Source organism: Vidua chalybeata, chromosome 1 (assembly GCF_026979565.1).
Source record: "Vidua chalybeata isolate OUT-0048 chromosome 1, bVidCha1 merged haplotype, whole genome shotgun sequence".
NCBI classification, from domain to species: Eukaryota; Metazoa; Chordata; class Aves; order Passeriformes; family Viduidae; genus Vidua; species Vidua chalybeata.
Window position 1 is genome coordinate 43,455,989 of NC_071530.1, and position 20,274 is coordinate 43,476,262.

The 20,274-nt window shown below is 36.9% G+C and overlaps 1 long non-coding RNA gene across 1 annotated transcript in view; it reads right to left on the reverse strand.

Moving 5' to 3' along the window:
* Window positions 1-18,829, reverse strand: part of LOC128793035 (uncharacterized) — a 30,646-nt gene extending 11,817 nt beyond the window's left edge. The window contains exons 1-3 of the long non-coding RNA XR_008432642.1: window positions 18,768-18,829; window positions 13,965-14,041; window positions 4,958-5,053 (exon numbers count right to left, since the gene is read on the reverse strand). This is a non-coding gene — a long non-coding RNA (uncharacterized LOC128793035). The remainder of the gene's footprint in view (window positions 1-4,957; window positions 5,054-13,964; window positions 14,042-18,767) is intronic.
* Window positions 18,830-20,274: the final 1,445 nt, after the last annotated feature.

Here is a 20,274-nt window from a genome sequence, read left to right on the forward strand (position 1 = left end):
TTAACATCTGCCTGTGCCATAGCGATCAATAGCAGTTAACTTTGTTTTCCTTTTCCCTCTTTGTGTGATAAGTGCTGTTTCTTTCCAGCTTGTGTCACAGTCTGTATTACCTTTGTTGACAGCCCAGCTTGCAAGGGAGTCCCTCCTCAGTGTTATGTTAATAATCTTAGAAGGGAAATACACAGTGCTAATTCCTAAACACCAGGGAAATTAAACATCACTGTGTACCTGGCTACAGCCCTAAAACTGGAATGACAGAGATATTTTGTCTGAGTGCAATGGCACTGATCTCCCTCTTTCCATAAAATTATGCAACCATACATCAAAGCAGTGGTTCCACTATTTGAATGTCTAGCAAACAAAACTGGACATTATATCCTGCAACCTAAATGTCTGCTAAATGGACAGCTACACTAAATATTTGGCCGCTGACAGACCATCTGCAAGACATGTCACTATAAATTGATTTATGGGGGACAGAAGGTAAAATTCTCTGGAGACAGAGAGTAAGTTACACTTGCAATTTCAGATTTTTCTCCTTAACTACCGCAGTAATACAGAAGATTGGCAAGAAAAAGCAAACACAGATGCTCCCCAGTTTTGGCTACTGCTTGGTGACTGGCAAAATACAAAAGTCCCAAATCTGACTTTGGTAAAAGGCCATGAGAACTCTGGGTCCTTGTCTAAGTTTTAAAGGTGATTCCAATAAAACTTTCATTCTAACAAAATATTTTTCCAGATTGTTTTTACATGGAGAAATAAGCTGAAACATTAAAAGAACAAACAAAAAGTGGTCTGTATAATTTTTCCTTTTACATTTGAGTGAAGCAGTGACAATCTCCAAATTTTTATCTATGGCACATAGCATTTAAAATGTCTTTAAAAATCTTCCAGAAAGAATATGGATTGCATAAATTATTATTTAAAAGTGAAAACTAAAGTTTTTCTCCAAACTTAACAGTGAACTGTATTACATACGTTGGTATGCCTGTTTCCCACAGGATAAAAGTATTGAAATATTAAAAGGCTATACTCAAAATAGTCCTTGTTGAAAAAAACTGACGTTTATAAAGATCTATTTCCTGTTAATGTAGTTTGAAAAAGTTTAAGTCAAGGCATCTAGTCTCCTAAATATTTTTTAAAATCAAAGCTCTGAACCATGACAGGTAAAAGCATTCAAGAGTATAAGCTATATTAAAAAAACCCAAACAGCCAAAGCCAGTGGGTAAAATATAAAGGCTGTGTGACATCCTGTAGTCATCTATGACAGCTTAATAGCATTTTAGGGATATAACAAATACAGCAAATATTTCATCAGAACATTAATTCTTGGCCATACTAGCTCAAAAATAAAATGAAATATTTGATATTGATACCTACAGAAAAAAAACTTACAGCCTTTTCCTCCTGTCATAAACATTACACATCTTCCTAACAGGAATATCCTTAACAGCCGCATCCTCTCAAGTACCACTTTAGAAAAAAAAAATTTCCATAGGGTTGGAATATAGCCTGTGTTATCCATCCATGCAACTCCTACTTCTGACATTAATGTTCATGGGAACTAGAAGAAAAGAACAGTAATAGAAGCCCATGAATGTGAGAACATATAACACTTTTTTTCTGATCTGTCTTTTTGATCCCTTTGATGCTTGAATTTTTGTGGTTAAACATTGTTTTCCTATGTTAGGAGAATGACATGACAATCCTTTTAGTGCATTTCTTCATTCTAATACAAAACTAGCTTGACAGGTTAGGTAACAATACAAAACCTAACATAGAGATAAAAATGGAGAAGGTGAGGAGGAATTCTTTTCCCTAAATAGTTGAGCTCAAAATAAAGTCTTCAATAGCTCTTCTCTACAGAGAAATATGCACCTTCATAGCTTTGTGTACCTCCTTGTTCTACACTATGCTAAAAACACACACTGACAAAACCATAGTGGTTTTGCCACACAACATCTATATGCTCCAACTAAAACAAAGAATTCTAAAGGGAAAGTATCAAAGTATTTACATTAATTAAATTCACTGCTGCCAGAAACTGAAACTTCCAAATTGTTAAATAGAATTTAGTAAGAGAAACAAAAGCTGTTACAGCCAATTCAGAAATGAGCAAGCACTCCAACTGACTCTTTAAAATACTAAGTCATAAACCTTCAGAAATAAAAGATAAATGAAGATACCATGTAGGAAAGGTTGCAGGCTATGTATGGCTGCAGGAAGCAAAAAAAAAAAAAATCCTTGTGCAAAACACTGCATGGGTAAAGGCTGTACTGCAGATACAGCCAGGCTTAATTAAACACATCAATGGTAAAATATTTTGAGGACAAGCTTAGTGTTAAATGCATGATTCTTATGAGAAGCTGCAGGTGACAAAATCCAGATGGCAGCAAATCATGACTGTAACAGAAAAGGGACTTTATACATTTATAATTTTGATCATTACCACTGTTACTATTTTTGGTAATAAGCAGCATCTTTAAAAGTGAGCAACATCAGGCTGAGATTCATGCACAGTAGACCACTACTCCTACATCCCTAAGAGAACATCACTTTGCAGCCTTCAAGATGGACATAGTACAAAACAGGTGGCATCTTGTGCAATGTGCTATCAGCAGTACTGACTTCCATTTAGATCAGGCTTTTAGAGACAGTCAAAACTCTTAAGAAGGATAAAGATTTATTTCAGGCTACTTATATCGATAGACTTCCTTAGGAAGAACCCTGCTGGAGGGTTTCTCCCAAGATGCTTCCCTCAGAACCAGTCTCTCTAGAGGCTGTTGCCCAAATTCAGAATTCCCACAGCTTTGTGCCAGGCCTGCTGTTGTAATCACCAACTCAAACTGTATCACACTATATCTATAACTATTCCTGACCAACCAAAATTGCCAGTTTCAGGTATTAGACCTAAAATCTCAGTGTTACAAAATTGCTTCAGGGAGAGTTGTCATCAACTCAAAGGGAGCTAAGTTATGGGCAGAGAGTCATCCTAGTCACCACACAGACTTCTCCTGGAGGATGTGGGCTGGATAGTTAATTCATCATGCAGAAAGCAAGGGGGTAATTAAGATGTCTCACATAAAGAGCAGTTGAGAACATTAGTCCTGGCTATGATTCCCTGTCTCTGCCCTGACACACCAATGTTATTTTCTATCCTCTCATCACTTACCAAATGCTAAAACCTCCCAGCCTTTTCTTTGCCTATAACTAATCATTACTGGCAACTTGCCACAAAGTTAAAAACATCCAGTGGTAGCGTTCCATGTAGTTTTCAGAAAAAAGAAAAACCTTCTTAAAAAACTATATGGTGAAACACCAGGATACAGAGAATAAGGATCATATTTTTGACTCTGGGATCCATACTATCATTTCAACAGTACCACATTACTGCATTGTATGTATTACTGTATATATCTACACATGTATTTACAATTTGAAAGTCCAGATCTGGACACAAAAACTACAACCCTTCAAAGAAGGACAACAAGAAGAAAAGCTTTCTTCCAAACACTCAAAGTAATTTACTTCAACCTTTCATTTCTTTTTCATGTATTAGCATTTTGAGAGTAGGGCACAAAATGTGTCTTGATTTTTAAGGGCTTACTTTTATCTGTTGTGTATGGTCTTTCATATGGAAATCAGACAGTATTTCTTCCCTTGAACTCCATGTTCAGTTTATACAAAAATCTAGATTTACACACCTAGAAGAAATATTACCCCCCATTTATTTTCAAGCTCATTTTGAAGCACAATCCAAACTCTGGTGATAGACTGACCCACAACCACTTACCATTTGTCCAAATTTACCTAGCTTTGGCAAACCTTCTTTGCCTACTCTTCCAGGATTTTTGCATGTTGTTTGGACAGAAATTCACTCAAAAGGGTTGCTACAAATCAGCAGTGCACAGCTGGTGTTTTTCATGGGTTTTCTATACAAAACCTGGAATTCCCAAAGTTTTTGGCTTTCCATATATTGTGAAGATACAATGCTGATTTAACAGCCCAGAATTGCCCAAACCATTTATTTCTGTGAGAAGAATGAATAAGCAGTAGCACATCAGGACAAACTAGCAACATCTATGCCAAAATTCACAGCATTTACATTTGCTTAGCACCTAAACTTTGACTCTAACATCCTGATCCAAATGAGCATTAGATCTGAGAATGTTCTAGTTCAAGCCACCCACTGGTAGCCTTTCAGAAACATATAAAACACATCCAGATCAGCTTTCTGTACTATGTATGATTAATCCTAGACCCACTAAATTCAGCAGCAAAATTTTAGCTACTTTCTATGGTATTGAATGGAAATAGTCTGAAGTAAATGGAAATCTTCTACTTTCTCCGAGGTGGCATTCTAATACAATAGCTGACAGAGACTATTAAAAGAGTATTAAGTTTCTCACCTTTAGGCTCAGTCTTTGAAATAAAGAAAGTCTACTAGTTCTCACAGAGAATTTTTAGCATCAGTTAAATATAATCTAGAACAGAGAGAGTCCTGGGCTAGACTGGGGTAGGTGGGATGGATATCTGTCAGGATCCTGTTTTGTCCAGACTTAAAAAGAGAAGACCTGAGGAGTCCTTGCCTACAGCTGTCAGATGGGAGAGAGTAGAGAGATAGTCAGACTCTACAGCTACACAGTGGGTAGAGGAGAAGCAGTAGACACCAGCTGCAACCTAGGAAACTTCCATTAAAAAATATATATTGTCAGAGTAGTCAAACCCTTTGCCTCTGCAGTGTTCAGCACTTCAAGTCTCACTGTAAAAGTTTATGCATTCTATGATTTTTATGTTTGTATTTGTAATTCTTGCTCTGGGTAAAACTTAGAAGGCAGTGCTACACTCAGAAAATACTTTTTTATGATGCCACATACGTATTTTTGCCAAAGACATCTGAAATTTTACAAGCTATTTATTTTTTCAGAAGTGTCTGATCTTTTCATTTATTCCCCACCTGAAATCATCCTGAGATGCATAATCATTCCTGCAGGAACCAATTGATTTCACAGATTATTCTTTCAGCTGAGAAATAAGCAGGAGATGATGAAACCTGCAGGGAAGAAAAGCATTCTTGAAAACTTTCCCCTCTCCCAGTCTAAAAAAACAGAACAGCAGGGAAACTATATATGCAACAATTTCCAAACTTCTTTTTCCTGAGAAACAGGTAGACAAATGATAGTCCTAATTCAGCAAAGCAATGAGGTATCTGGACAATCTATGAATCATGAGTGTTGGCTAAGAAGATGCCTCTCTGAACTTGAGCCAATGTTGAGGTACATTGCATCCTCTCTCCTTTTCTCATTTTCCTTGTCTAAAGGATTCCTTCCTATGTGGCAGATATATCAGAAAAGCTAAGGAGGCTTCACAGGTACCAGCAACTGGTGAGTGCCACTCACAAGTGGAGTGTTAGTATAACTCCATGTAGCTCTCCACAGCAGCTGAGTTAGGCCAGTTCTAACATCTCCAAAATGTAATTTAGCCCAGCACTCTATGGGAATAAAGTTGGATTATAGCCCTGTCCACACATCTGCATCAAGTAATGGAGGAACCTGAGGCAGAGTCTCTTCCAGTATTACATCCCTTCTCCAGTTCTTCTGCTTCCCAGAGTAAGATATCACATTATCTTAGATAAAATCCTGCCCATTACACTGACTGAATCAGAAATACAAAGAGCAGGTGCTTCATAGCGACAACCAAATGCAATGGCTCAGAATCTTCTGTGTGCCATTTTCATACAAGGTCAATTGCACATTCATACAAGCTGAACCCTCAGCTGCCACCTTACACAGCCTTACAAATGCACAGGCTGCAAAAAACTCTATTGGTAATTATTTTGTCAAGCAAATGCTAGGGAAGAACAACAGTGGTAATTTATACCATAGATATTCAAATGAAACATCTCGCCTGAGTAATTTAATGTCAGAGATTAGGAGAGCCACAAAGCAGAACAAAGAATTAGAGTCTTCCACCAGCTATTTCTTGAAGGGACATTACTGTAATGTGTTATAAGCCAATTTCAGACACAGTAGAAACATATGCTTCTTCACTGAACTATTCTGGACAGGTTTTGGCATTAAAAGGGTTGTGAAATTATAGATGCACATCTTATGGACAGCGACTAGGATAACAGGGGAGGATAGAAGTCAATCAGAAAAGACCTGTATGGAAGACACTCTGTGCTATCCTGAGAAAGTATGGGTTAGCTACTGAAAATATATACTGCATTCTAGTTCTTAGCAAAAAAAAAAAAAAAAAAGTAGTGCAGGACTGATCACTCTACCACTCTTAGTTTATTGTGGTAGGCATTGGAACCCTCATCATTTATTAACAACAATCCTCTCCAATGATAACACTAGTGATAGTAGTTGTTGTAGGGTTACTTTTTGTGTGTATGTAATAGAATTAATAGGATTTCATTTAAAAAAAAAATGTTGGGATGATACTGCAGTGCTTTGCCAGGATATCCTGGATTCACTGGACTTCAGGAAAACCAAAAGTGGGATTCCCTGGCTTTGTGACTGTGCATTGAACTTCACTGTACAATGGAATTACCTAGTATTGAAAATGCTTGTAGTGCTAGAGCTGTGTCTGAAACACCCAGAAGCTTCAATTTCAACTTGGTCAGCACTTCATCCCTGCTGCAGCAACTTCGGGAGCCTTGGTGAGAATTGTAGAATTTCTGATCTTAAATAAAAACCTATCTCAAACCCTGGTGTTCCAGAGTTCCACCCTGCTAAATGACTTCCTCAAATCTTCTACCAATACTTTTTAGAGGTCTGGACCAGCTGACTTAAAGAAACTAAAATGTCTTAGTCCAGAATCCCACACCATGTTTCTTGGTTTCTATTGCCTGGAAAGCTCTCACCTCAGCAGTCAAGAAGAAGGGGAGAAGAAGGAATTCTTCCTGGTGGCAGAAGTTAGGTAAAGCATTTCAAACCTTGTTGACAATAGAATATTTTATAATTTAAACTGCAAGAATTGTATTTTTAGATGTATTCACAACAGATGATGGGAAAAGCTACACTTCTGTGTAAAAATAATTAATATGCAGTAGAAAAGAGCCCCTTCATTTTCCGGGAGTATTGCCAGTTAGGATATTACAGCCATCTGAAACAGGCCTCCTTAGCACCAAGATGATCCATTTTCTTGACTTGTGTGTCTTAGGATGATTTAGTGGGATAAACAAGGGTACATCTGAAGGAGCAATGGCAGAGCAAGCAAAACTACACAAAAAAAATATCCCCTTAGCTGTCTGTCTGGTTATGAAACCGTGAAGAGAAGTAGGTCCTTTGGGGAAAATATAAAAGAAAAGAAGGATAATTTGGAAATTGCCTGACCACAGTTAAAACCGCTTTCTCCAAGCAAAAATTGTTGCTAGTCTTGAAAGAAGTTGTGTTAATATAGGTCTGATTGTGGGATTTGCCCCTGGATTTTTTACACAAGCCATTTGACAATAAGGCATATCGCTACTAGATTTTAATCTGGCTGTACTTTACTCTCAGCAATATTTCTGAAATACATCCTGCTGAACAGAACACAATGAAACAAATGAAAGATGGGATGTAGAAGCAAAAAGAAATTTTAAAAGAGGCAGGTAGGAAATATAATTTGTATAGAGTTGAAAAGTCTTCGAAAAAAGTGAGAGGACATGAGGGGAGCTCTGCATACAACTTCTGCAAAAGCACAATTAGTGGATCTCCTACGTGATAAAAATATCACTGTTCACAGACACTCTAGGTGTACTTCAGCCATACAAAAGAAAACAAAAGAGCTGTATCTCGAGCAGTGTGGAGATATATATGTAAAAGTCAAAACCAACAAACAGAAACCCCACAAGATCAGCTGGAAACAGTCTGAGGAACCGCTCAGGGGGATGAAGTTATCATTGTTTAGAGGGTAAAAATTAATTCAGTTACCCAGTTTGACAGTCAAAGTAACCAAGCTAAAAAATACAGCATGGATGAGATGTAATCATGAGTAACATATTCAGAGTATTATACAATAACTATAAAGCAGTGGACATATCTCATTATTGAAATATCACTCAACTTTTTGGCCTCTCTCTGGTGCCATCAAAGGACTGAAAACAAGTCATGTTCCCAGCAAGTGAAAATATGGGTAGGTTTAAAAGGGAAAAATGTGGTATAAAGAATATACCAGCTTCCACAACACAGGCTTTATAACGAGAGAGAGAACTGAGAGCCAGAACTGTGGGCTTTGAAATCCCACCTTTTTTATTCATCTCCTGAGAATCCATGAACAAATCACCTCTTCTCTTGCCTTCATTTTCTTGTGAAGAAACTGGAACTGATTCATGTCTGATGGGAATTTGACAATCCTGATGTGATCATCACTTGAAAAGCTTTTTAAAATGTAATATGGGAATGTTGGAGAAATGCTGCAGTTGTACCCCCTCCAGGGCTTCTACTCACAGGTGTATGAGGGGGAGGACCAACCGTGTTTTTTTCAAATTAAAATTGTATTTACTTACAACCTGGATTAATTATTTCTGCTCTCAAGAGAGAAAGTTTGAGTTAGTAGCTGTTGGGAAGCTTGAAAATTATATCAGTGGCCATAAAACCCAGCTCCATGTCCATTACTGTATCACCTGATGAAAAATACATTGTAGGGACTCCATTTGCCAGCTAACTAATGCTTCACACCCAAGGACAAATAGTGTATTACAATTCACTAGAAAAGGAGACAATTTCTTTAGTACAGTAATCTCCACATAGTAATTGTTTGATGGTTTTCAGCTGGAAAAAATATGCTAATAGGATCAATAAACAATGAGAAAAAAGCTTTGAAACAACGATGAATACAGATAAAACAGTTCAGTGAACAGAGATATTTCCAGATGGCAGCCGAGCATGAGCTAGGAAGCATTGTAGTGTCTTTTCTGAATACAAAGAAAGAAGCAGATGCTCAGAAATAGACGCTAAAGTTGTACTTAGACAGGGAGAAAAACTCAGTATTGTTTAGGAGTAAGGATTGTGAGGTTGAAGCAGACCAAGCTGTGTAATCTCAGCTCATTTACAGTCACTAAATATATTTTTTTTCTTTTGAGACTTTGGCCAAAAGTGTTGACTACCCAGCTTTAAAAAAAGACTGTGATCTGTCATGGAGGCCACCTTTTCTGGGTGCTGTATTCATTATTTGTCTGGGTACCTTCATTTCACATTTTTTTGCTGAAATTAAAAAAAAAAAAAAAGTCTTCAGGAACTGTTGTTATTCTGGCTGAGTTTCCCTGAGTAATTCCATTCCCACTTGGAGAGTGACAATAAAAATTCCCTCAGCTCTCTCTGGGTTCTCATCAAATGTTGCCTGAAAATACCACAGTGCTATTCCATCCATTCTTTCTGCCCTCAAGTTATCAACCAATATTGCTGACCAGAAATAGCCCCACAGGTGGTATGATATGAGAATTTATATTCCAAGGCTGAGAAAGAGCCATGGCACAGTGTCTGATGTGGTTCAGAGCAGTCTGTTGTGGTTGAATAATAGTTAGCTTCATTTCATGTGAAAACCTTACCTGTTGAGTGCATCAGCTGTGAAACCAAAGGCATGAACCAAAAGCAACACTGCATTAGATTGTAAAACACAGAGCATGCCAAGAGTAGTTAAACAGAAGAGAGGACCTGCTCCTTAATTTTTTTTTTTTCACCAAAAAACCAGAGACTGGCCATGTAATGCTACTGAGTTGTAAAAACTAACCTCCTGATTCAATCTTATCAGACCACTCTGGCTTGCAGAGCTACTGTACAGGCAATTCCATCTTTCAGAGTATGTAATGGAAAGTTGGCAATGCAAAAGTTACAAAGGTGGGTCCTTTTGTATCAAATGGACTTCAAAAGAGGGATGGTTTGAGGAACAACAGCTTGGATGCTTTTCCTAATATTGTGCAATTTTTGTTACACAAACACAAGTTTGTTGCTTTCAGTCACAATTCAGAGCTGATGTGAAAAGTGCGTAGGTCTTGGTGTGGATAAAAGGTCCATGCAAGTGTCCAGCAGACAGCCACTGATGTTACTTTGTTTACCTTCTGGAAACTACACATTTCATTTTGATAGAACATTTGTCTGAAAAGCAATCACAGGTCGAGCTGGTGCTTTGAGATGTGAGTTGTACTAACACAGAATAGGCTACAAAAAGCTGAAAATTACTACAGAGGTGCTGTGAAAAAGATGAGATTGTTGGATGGCTCCCATTTGACACAGGGAGAAGTGGTCACATATGGCGTGAAATCACAAAGGTTACAATTGAAAGGACTTCAGAAAGGGGCAGCACTCAAGAGAGATTTGTACTTTCTCATTCTTGCTAGTTTTTTGGGGTTTTTTTTGTTTTTTTTTTTTGTGAAAAGAACGAGGATTGAGTAGTTTGCCATACAGAAGGCTGCTGTTATTTGAGAACAGAATACAACAGCAATTTCTATAGTGCTAGAACCTGTCAGATACTCTGCCATAGTCAGGAAGGGCACTATTCTTGAAAAGAAAAGAAATAACTTAGAAAGGAAACACTGGTTCAATTATAGGACCAACATAAAGCAGTTTGCAAAATATTATTGCCATCTGGACTTTTCAGTCTGGTATGCAGTAGGAGATGAAAAAAATGTCATCCTAGTAGTAGTCTTCCATCCAAAAAACAGCACTACTAGAGAATGTGGTTCTTCATTGTCTCCTCCCTCACAGATTGTCTCATACCAGTCTTTTCCATTTCCTGCACTGTAACACAGTTGTCATGCTGCCGCTCTGTGTAAGAAATTAAAAACATTCAATCAAACACTCACTGTTATACATTATACTACAAGTATGTACTTTGCTGTCCTCTAAGTTTACCCTAGACATACTTCTATTTTATGCTGGCAAATTCAAAGGAAGATTTTCTCCCAGAGTAACCCTCATCATTTATATGAAGCATATATTATGGACAAAACTGAAATCCTAATATTTTCCTCTAAAAATCATGAAAAGAAGAAGACTGTTTGGATCAGATAGTAGCACACTATATAATTTATCTAAATTACTTTAATCACTGAGATCCACATATAATCTTTTATAAATTAGTACAGAATATTTCATGTAATTTAAACACTGACAGGAAATCTATGCTTGCTTGCTCTTCTTTTCGTTATTTGAATGTTAATACTGGAAAATAATTCTAAAAACATGAACAGTTCGTTGACTTTGCAGTATTTTTTAATACTGCAAAGAGGAGACAACTGCATGTACTTTAATGATGTGAAGCATAAAAGACCAAAGGGTAAAATCAGATGAACTAGACTAGATCTTTTTGTTAATGGGTTGCATTTGTTATGGCAGGAAATACACGTGCTTTTATAATTGTATGTGTCCAGTGAAGATATTCTAGACCTAAATATACCTTTAAGGAAGTACAGCAGAATATGCATATTTTTAAGAACTTGAAAATTAATTCACTGAATTATGCATTGGCTAATTAACTTGTGACTCAAAAAAGACATATGAATGGAATAGAATTTTTTTGTATTACACATGGTAATTATCAAAAAGAGAGAAGATTCATGTTTGATATTGCACAGCCCCACTTTCAATGAAATTCAAGAACAACAGAAATCTGACTTGGCTTTGGTTAGCCATAAAGAGAACATTATAGGCAGTATGATCTTCCTTGAGTGAGAAACCTAGAAGAAAGAAACATGTTTTACAGATCAGAGATGTCAGGAGCTGAAGCAAGTAATCATCAGATGTTTCTGTGCAAAACTATTTACACAGCAAAACTATAAAGCATAGAAAACTATTTACAATTTCTTGCAAGGTAGGTCACTGGAACTTTTGGAGACCAATTATTTGGATGCATGTGTGTATGTGTATGTGGGCATGCACAGCACGTGTCTATAGACATCACAGCTGGCTCATAGATGGGATTAGAAATACGCACTGAGAAGGAGACACAGTACAACAAATGCACTGTTTGCTGCAACAAGTATTTTTCTTCCTCAATTCCATGACATATTAGTTATCCGAAGAAGGTCCTTGGTTTTTCTAGGAAAGATTGCTGTCACAAACAGCAAAGTAGCCAAAAACTGCTTTTTTGGGGTGAGTTTAATTTTACTACCAACTAGTGAAAGGATGAATAACAGAGATCAGATAAACGGTAAGATGGAATAGTTGACTTATGAGTTACCTTCTCATCTAGCTTTTGTTAACAATTCCTTGACTAATATAAAGAGGAAGATCTCAAGTACTGCACAAACTCCCTGTATGCAGCAATTTTATAGCACACAAATCCCACCTGTTCTGTCTTGGTATCCAACCTAAGTTTATAGCTGTCTTCACAGATAAATTGATACTTTATAAAAATTCATACTTCAAGGGTTCTGATTTTTTTTTGTCACTTAGCTGGAGTTTTTCCTATGAAAATGGAGTTATGGGAACTCAGTATTTTGTTAAACAGCTGTTATGATTTCCATTTAATTTTGTCTAACCAAAATACACTCTTAGCCATTCATCTGGCCAGAGTGTTATGAAGACCAAGTGCTTAAAATAACCTTTCCTTTGCTTAATTCCTTGGCTATTATAATAGCCGTTTATTTAACAATCTTTCTCTCCTGAGTAGATGGTACAGTTTTCCCCACAGCCTCACAGTTGGAGATGTCACAGTTTCCAATGTACTTTCACACTGTTGATGTGACTGACATCTCTTCATGCAGCAGGACTATGTTCACATGGAGGAAATGTTTTGGTCCTCAGGAATCAACATATTTATTAGCAACAAGACATCCCAGGTCAAAACTTCTTATTTTAATCAACAGCAATGAACATAAAGGGTGCAAGTTTGTCCAAATATTTGACTATGTGAAGAAACAAACCAACAATGCTTCTGGCACAAAAAGTGCTGAGAAACAGCTCCATATTTCTTCTACTTTTGCCTCCAGCAAAGTGTGTGATCCTAAGAATGAAGATATTGTCCCTTCCCTCTGAAATACTTTCAGAACTCTCAAGTCTCTTAGATATGCATCTTCTGCCTCTTTGCCATAGGAAAATCTCAGCCTATGGCTCATAGGGACTGAGAGTTTGGGCATCTCTTTTCTTACCTTACTTTTAGCAAGGCAGCAACAATCTCTGCCCACAGATGACCAGAAAAGAAGGGGAAATTCAGTTATCCAAAGCACAAAACAGCCAAGTCAAAATGCATTGAAAGTACATTGCAATACTTGCATCACATTCTGCAATGTTCCACAGGTGTAATTCCATAGTAATGTCATTTACTTTACAGAATATATCTGGAGCTATTACAGAACACAGGTATGTCCTAGAACATTGTGATGGTCTCATGGGTTTAGAGATGGTGGTAACTCAATTAGAAATGCATAATGATCTCTGCTGAAGGTGTCTCTCATTTTCCCATTTTCTGAAAAGGAAATGTACAGTAAACTTCTCCCTTTTCCTTTTCTTTGCCTACCTGACAACTTTCAGCAAATGGTTCCATGCAAAAACATTAGTCTGAATGGTTTAAAACTGTTACCTCTCATCAGCTGAAAAAAAAGTCTTAACAGAGAAGGCAGTGTTGCTGGATATACTGGAGCTTTCTTTATATGTTTCTGGATGAAAATGCTATTTTTTTTTAACAAATAGGAAATTACAGCTTCAATCGTTGAAGTACGATTGGAGTTTTATACAACTATAAAGCAGGATGTCATAGAGGTAAAAGTTCTTTTTAAAAGGAAGTGTTTCTAGCCAGCTGATAAAGTTCTAATCTTCAGCTGACTATCTGAAAGTCATTGCTATGAATCAAATGAGTTCAAATCAAAAATAAAGTATGGAAAGAGAGATGTGAAAGCTATGTCTTCTTTGAATAACATCAATAATAAAACATACAGAATTTCTCTCTTTCACATTAAGTAAAACCAAGAACTGAGGGGCATAGAGGAGAAAAATCCCCAACAAACTATGTGAAAAGAGGAAGAGAAGAAACTACATTACCCCAGATTGATCCTTGTGACCACTCAAATTCTCACGTTTTGTAAAATTAATCCAAAAGCTTCTCTCTCGCTGAACGCCTATAACAATACAGATGAAAATATACAAAGAGAAAATTATTGAAGAGTTAATAACACAAGTATATAAAAATCACTGCATTGTTTTTTAACCACTTCTAACAGTGCTGAAAGAAGAACCAGACAATGACTTAAACAAACTCTTAACTTCTGGTGGGTACATATATATTGCCAGCAAACCTGAATATAGGAGTGAAAAATGATTGAAATTAATCTTTATTTAAATTTGGAAATGTGGCCATGTATTCTCAATGTCTGGCTACAGTAATGCTGTTCTGCATTTCTCAACACATTATGTGATTTCCAACGATTCTCACAAAAGTGTCCATCAGGAACCTACTGCAGCTACAGCGGCCTAAAGTGCCATGAACAGAAGAGAGTTTAACACTAGATGGCAATATGCTTTTGTAAAATATTTATCTGAGGTGCCTGCAGATAAAGGCAAATATTCTTCAAGCTATTGTACTACTTCTTGGTTCTCATGTATGTTTAGACATACAGGTTTTCTTTGGTTTGCACTAATATAAACCCTCATTTCATGCTATTCCATTTTCTCATTGTTTCCTTTAAATAAAGTTTAAACAATACTCTGATCCAGGCAGAAGAGATCGCAGTTTAACTGAAAATATGCTACAAATTATTCACGATTCAGCATGTGTGGAAAGCATGAGAAGAATCACATGTGGAATGTTGACCAAATTTCTTCTGCTTGGCAAACTGTAAATCAAAAGGAAGCTTGTTTTGTGGGCTACCATCTTCCTTTTACTGATGTAAATCAGAACATGAACCTAACCATGTACCTTTTAAACACAGGATTGCTTTGGGTAGCATTTTTTCCCATTACCTGAAGCATAAATTTGCTTATCCACTCTTTGCTCTCACCTAATCAAATAACTTCCACCAAAGCCCTAGTCTGTTACGGCGTTGGAATAGCCTGGATTGTGCTACAGTTACCCAATGTACTTTGGGTAAAAAAATCAAAGCTTTGTACTTTGCAATGTACTTTGTGTAGGGCTTTTCCCAATTCCTTGGAAAGCTCAACATGTTATAAATCAAACCAATAAACCTACACTTTGTAAAACTAAACTCACATTATAATTAACAACTAATTTGTTAAGTAATGAGTAGCTTGGTTGTTTCCAATAATTATTGGTATTTGAAGGTAACATTAATCTGTCTCAGCAGTGGCAGCAGCTCAGAAAGGCCTTGGTCAATTCCCTGCATGATGTTAGGTGCATCTTCCTTTTACTGGCACTTCTTTTTTTAAAAAAAAATTGGTTCCTTGGAGCTATTACCACTCCCCCCAAAACAAAACAACAGAGTGATTGCCAGTAGCATTTTGTCTGTTCTCCATCTTAGTTATTGTCCTCTGGATAGTTTGTCCCATATTTCTGTAAAAGGCAATTTTATGCCTTTTGTGCTTTTTATGGATGTGTCTGTGAAGACAAATATGGACAACACAAGATTATAGTAGGCAAGAAAATGGGACATTATTCAAGGTACTTTGTTGAGGCCGATCGAGATACCTGACAGAACAAACTCATTTTTACTTCTAAATTAAAGGAAAGTTTCAACATCTATTACCCTGATATGCAGTATTTATTTCAGTTCAATTTAAAGTGAGAGAAACTGGACATATGACCTAAAGGGAAAATAAACAGTTTGTTTCTAGCAGCCATATTGACAGTGAATGCAAATTTCCCTGGAAATGCCAAGGAGAGCTTTGAAACACACCACCAACAGCCAGTCTAGTCAGTATTAACAAACACATTGTAGTGACATAAAAGCACAGTCATCCATTTTAACAGTTGTGACAGTTTCATTCAGAAAACTTTTGTGGCAATACTTAAATAAATCACCAGCCTCTCAAGAAAACATCTGATTAAAAAAGTTTTGAAATGTGCCATGAAAGCAAGCCTATGTCCTACCATAAAATTCTTTACTGGTTTAAAGGAAGAAGAACAAATATAACCAAAACCTCCAAGAATCCAAAGACTCTGAAAAATGATAACAGTACAGGAACAGAACAGAAATGAGGAGGGGGAGGAATTAGCTCTGAAGGAACAGCTAATTTATTAATTCTTCACTACTAATTCAGGATTTAAGTATCAAAAAGTAAATCATTCACAGGGGTCAATGACACTGATTACCAGAAAGAGACAATATTTATGAGAAATTGTTGGCTTATACTTGACCTCAGCTGGTATTTTTATAAAGGACTTTTTGGTTTTTATTCCAATAGAAATAAAAAAGTTATTGAGAGAACATTTACTCCCTCCCACATATTTGCATTTCAAATCTTGCAGCATTGTGCTAGGGCATGATCAGAAATCATTCCAGCTGAGCAGAACAATTGCTTTAATCATAGTTATTGTAGCCTCTCTCAAAGTTAAATATAGTTATTAAAATTTAAAGAAAGCAGCAACCCAAAACCCTCAGGTATTCTAAGGTGCACAAGGACAATAGCTTGATGCTTGATTACACACAGGGAGGTTGTTTGGACTGATGTCAGCACCTGCATGAAACACTTGTGCTTTGTGCCCAAGCTAGACAGCTGTGGCGGTGGCTGGCTGGAACAAAATGTTCTTTCAGTACAAGTAATATTTCATCTCTCATTGTCTAAACAACATGATCCTGCTGGTCCATACAACTCATTAGCAAGTCTAAATAACTAGATAGTGTCAGTAGTGTAAAGGCCTCCATCTCCTAGCCACCCTTACTTCTTTCCTGCAGTGGCAGTCTGGTTATGGGATACAGCCATCCATTATACTCAAGTAAGGTTACTTGAATTTGCTCACAGAATTTGGGGAAAAAAAGAATGATGGAATTTTGCACTGTACAAAATTCAGGTTTGTGACTCACTGGTGGCCCAAGACCAAAACAAGAACCACCACTCGGTGGAATACTGCCAGCTAAACCCCTTTGTTCTGATATTACAATAACACAACTACTAAACTGCACCTTAATTGGCAATTCCTCCATGTCAGTATATTGTATGAACAAAAGTTGGTGAGTCATAAAGAACTGGAGAAAAAGTGCTCACATTTGAGAGGAGGGAGTTTTACAGTCCAGCAAAACTTCAGATGAAGGTTCTGAGAACATCATTACTGGAAGAACAGCTATGCAAACAAAAAGGAAAATATATCTGGAATAAGTTCATCAGCTTCTAAACAGCTACTCTATATTTGCATCAATGTAATGGAGAAGAAGCTGGCCACTATGCAAAAAAAGTACTTTGTCTTAGATGACATCAAGAGTGCATCTTTGATCCCAAAAAGAAGGCAATTGCCAAGAACACTGAATGGCCTGAGAGCAACCACAGCCAGATTTCTTACAAGTCCAACACTGACTGCTGTCTCCTCTTTTCTGCTGCAATTCAAGGAAGGATCAGAGAATATGGGGTAATAAGTGATGTATTCTACCAGCAGTAACAAGGACATCAGGCATAATTCTTAAGATCCCCAGGCACCAGTGAAGACCACTTTATTTGCAGGACAAAGGTACTCCATTTTGTTCATATTCATAATAAGCCTCATAACTCAACTCCTCAAAGCAGCTGGACATGCTTCTAACTCAGTCTGAAAATGTGCAGAAAAGAGTATTATTGAATGAGTATTCTTGCATGCCAACACTGAAATCATTAACAGAAAATGTGTATCTGATTGGGGTAGAATTCATGTGGAGGCAGGGGTAGTGTGTGCCTGAGGCAAGGCATGGTGACATGACATGCCTTTGTTTTCCTAGCACAAAGGACCAAAGAAGTCTATGTAAGCATTAGCCAAATAAAGGCAGCTGATTCCTATCTATTTACCTATTAAGCCAGTGGCTTGGAGCTGGATTTATTTTGTTGTTCTGACTGTTTATTGCAGCTCAAGAAATGATACCATCACTTGTCTTCATAATTTAACCAAAGCATGTAAGCAGGAGACAAAGAGGTAAACCAGAGCAAACCTTGGACTCTCTTGACACGTATAGCCTTGATTTGACTGTAGCTAAGAAAAGAAGATGAGGAAAAGTCATGGAAGCAAACATGGACATCAAAACTGTGCAGAAGCTATAGAATCATGACTTCAACACCAGAGGCTGGAATAACAATCCCACTAAGGGGTTGTTTCAGGCAGGGTTAAGAAGGGGAAGCAGGGTGGGCAGGTTGAAATCCTCCTCCACCTGCCTCCTCCCCACAATAATTCTACACTGGAGTCTTCTTCTAACACAGTTATTACTGTATCTTCAACCAATTCTGACCCTTCTCCATTGTCAATTGAAGAAGTAGCATCTCAAGCTGCAAGTCCAATCCTACTCTGTATTTACCTACCAGGCAGATTTAACCCTACACTTAAAAGTGGGGGGAGGGATGAACATCACAGCCTGGAAAAGATTCTTCATATTGTAATTTGGGGGTAGAGGGTCAAATTTTGTTCTTTGGATTAATAAACTTTCAAATACAATACTAGCAGTTAAACTATCAAACAATTTTAATGCACTGGAATATTGTTAATGAACATTTGCATTCCCTCAACAATGTCAAAGATCTAGCAGCATCTCTTAACACAGTCTTCAGATATCACACTACAGAACACAACACAAAGCTGTACTTTTACTTGCTTAGTAATATTATGTTATCATGATCCCATAAATATTTCATCAATATAAAGAAAAAGGCATGTGATCTACATCTCATATATTGTCCTTTGTACTCCCAAGGAAGTGAGAGAGGCACAGTTATTACCTTTTTATATTATATTTATCATTATCTTCTCCTCTTCCACCTTCAGCTGTTGCTTTAACACAGGCTGCAAGCATATTAAAGAAGCAGTTTACCTTGACTTTTGAACAGCTAGAGTTTACACACCTCTCACCATGGCACAGCACAGTGTTTCATTCTCTCTTTGTGACCTTCAGCAAGAAGAGAATTAATCAATATGGTCTACTTAAAAACAATTCCAGCCCTTTACGTGTCTCTTCTCACAGAAATAGAAGAATCAAGATCACGTCAAAGGAAGAAAGTATCAGCTTTAACACTAATATTTTTTCACATTTTGTTAATATTTTTACACCAATATTTACACTAATATTTTGTTATCATCAAAGTAAGAGTAATTTTACCTTCCTAGTTACAGAAGTCTCACATAAAGTGTGAGACAATGGATGCTTGAAAAGATTAAAGTTAAGTCTTTATGCTCCTGTTGTAGATCTGCAGTTCTTCCCAGACATATCTGCAGTATATGAAGAACCTGAATGGAGCCTTGCAATTCTGAAAACTTGCCTATTTTTTCTGAGTCGGTCTATTTTAAAATCTTGTCTTGCAGTGTAGTGTATTTTAGGAGTAGTGTCTGATGCCATGTTCTCTAGAAACAGCAAAACACAGACTCTTCAGAGAAATTTTTGAGGTATGACATGTACAGGCTGTGAATAGGTTAATCAGTTGACCCATATCTCCCCCCAGGTGCCTCCAAATTAAAAAAAAAAAAAAAAAAAAAAAGCATTTTCTTTATCAATAAATGTGGGTAACTCCCCATCACATTTTTCTATTTATGAATCTCTTAAAATTGTCAGAGATAAAAGCAGAAATGAAAGTATGACCTTTGGATGTTTCACAGAGGAATCTCTTTAGCTCTGACAGATGTGAAAGATACAACATTGTTACCTCAGGAAGGAGAACTGATCCCCCTAGAGAAGTCTATATTTAATTATCAGACAAAAAGTTTTGTTATGTGTCTTAAACTAGTTTGGGATTATATAACCTTTTTAGGTAGCAACATAGTAATTTTTTTTCAGTAATTTCTTTCAAATTCTTACAGAGAGGTTTTGATGAGTAAGAAATCACCCTCAATTTTAACATACTAACAGGACTTTCATTAACACACAAATGGGATTGAACATAATAAATAATAAATCAATAACTTGCAAGATCAATCCTGTCTCTCACAACGGTGCCTCTGAGCTAGATTTTTTTTTTCTTATTTAAAATATACTGGGGAGATGACAGGAACAACTCTTGATATATACACACTATAACAATGACAGTGTTTGCATCAAGAGAAATTTGAAAATTTAAAATTTAACTAACTGTATGAAATTCTGGGGGATAGTTCTAGGAAACAGTGTCACATACTTTGCCACTAGAGACAGAGTCAATCTACTAAAGAGATTGAAAGTTCATTCATATATCTTTATATTTTTTGCAATGAATTTAGGCTTATTCCTGTTCCTTTGCAATAAAACCTTCTGTTGCT